Genomic DNA, 2,198 nt, shown 5'->3' on the forward strand with positions numbered 1-2,198 from the left:
CTTACTTTTGAATCGAAGACAACGGAAAATCTACACAAAGAAACGAGAAATCGTTGATTGTGAGAGGTAAATCCCTTTTTATTTTGACTCTTTCTTGATTTACCTGATAGGAGATTGGATTTTGCAGCCTTCGGAAATTTTATATTCCGATGAGAAAAATCTATGCCGATTATACAATAATGCTGCCTCACCTATTTTGTTCTTTCGATATCTCCAAAATTAATTTCTCAATTATATAAGAATAAAGCCGCATTATTCCAAATTTTCTATATCTTGTATTAATACTTTTAAAAAGCTAGTAAATTTATCAATATATATAGTAAATTTATCAATATATATATATATATATATATATATATATATATATATATTATATATATACGATTTGATTATTTTACTAACAAGCTCATTATTCAAAGTTTTAAATATGATCTCGAAAAAGTGTTCAATTTTTTTTCTTTTCAGGATGGAGTTTATTATGCCTCTTCCAAGTCCGTTCCAAACATCAAGCGCAATTGAATTTGAAACACAAGAGTCTACAGCTCGAAAACGATTAAGAAAATCTTTTAAAGAAAAGCCTCCTATACTTCTAAGCATTCCAGGAGTATATTTTGGGAGTATTGTGAAAAAAGCACAAGAAAATTGGCTAATGAGAGCATACGAAAATAGGGATATGCAAATATTGCAAAGTTGAGATCCCAACAGTTTATGAGAGTACTAGTGGGCTAAAAAACCACTTAGTAAAGAGGTGTAAGTCGAGTCCACTCTATGAAGCGAGTACAAATAATAAATGACTAACTATATTAATAAATGAGACTATGGGGCAAGGAAATGTCTTGGTTCCTCATGCTTATAATCAGAAAAAATGTGAGCTAAAATTGGTAAGGTATGTGATTGTTGATGAAGTATCTTTTAGGGCTGTCGAAGGGAATGAGTTTGTAGAATTATTGCATGAATTACAACCAAGATTTAGAACTCCTGATCGAAAGAAAGTTGCAAGTATGGTTTATGATCTATTCTTAGTTGAGAAAACTAAGATACAAAGTGCGATCAGAGGCCAAAGGTTAAGTGTCTCCGCAACCTGATACTTGGACTTCCATTCAAAACATAAATTACATGGTAGTGACAGCTCATATTTTGGATTGTAATTGGAAGCTACATAAAAGAATAATTAACTTCACAACAATCACTAGTCATGCCACGGAAGAAATTGGCAAGATGATTGATGTTTGTTTGAGAGGGTGGAGGATAAAAAAAGTGTTTTCAGTCGTAATCGACAACTAATAACATTGCAATTGATTACTTGAAAAGAAGAATGAAAAGTGAAAACTCATTGTTGTTTGAAGGAAAATACTTGCATTTGAGGTGTGCTTGTCACATACTTAACTTAATTGTTAAGGATGGCTTGAAAGATCTTAATGCTTTAATTTAAGCGATAAGAAATACAGTTGTTTTTATTCATTCTTCACCATCAAGGTTGGATAAATTTAGGGAGTTTTTTGTGCTAACCAAATTTTCTCTAGTACATCCACAGGTCCCAATAAATTTAAACATAATGTTAACTATTTTTCTAGTATAATCAATTTAAACATAATGTTAACTATTTTTTTTTTTATGAAAATGACATCCTCAAGTGTATATATATATATATATATATATATATATATATATATATATATATATATATATATATATATATATATATATAAAATCAATTTTGAGGATGCTATTTTTTTAAAAAATAATTAATATTGTATTTAAATTGATAATATAATTTTTTTTAATTTTATTTATTAAAAAAATCACTATTAATTTCAATTCTATTATTAGGTTTATTCTACAAATTTCTCCTTAATTTTATTGATACAATGATGCATTTTTTCAAAATTTATAAAATACATACAACATATATACATATTAATTCAAAAAGATTAAACGATTTAACTATTAACTAATTAAATTTGTTTTACTAATAATAATTTTACAAAACTATTTCTAATTATGTTATCTATAGTCAATTAATTATTAATTCAGATAAATTAATAAAAAATAATATGTTATAATTATGTAGAAGATTATAGAATTTTACACAAAATATTTATAAAAGTGTATAAAATTTAAAAATAAAAATAAAGAAATCCAAATAAATCTGATTATAAATATATCGTTTGAAAAAGTCGACACAGCCACTGCTTTCT

Source organism: Primulina eburnea, chromosome 13 (genome assembly GCF_022965805.1).
Source record: "Primulina eburnea isolate SZY01 chromosome 13, ASM2296580v1, whole genome shotgun sequence".
In the NCBI taxonomy this organism is placed as follows: domain Eukaryota; kingdom Viridiplantae; phylum Streptophyta; class Magnoliopsida; order Lamiales; family Gesneriaceae; genus Primulina; species Primulina eburnea.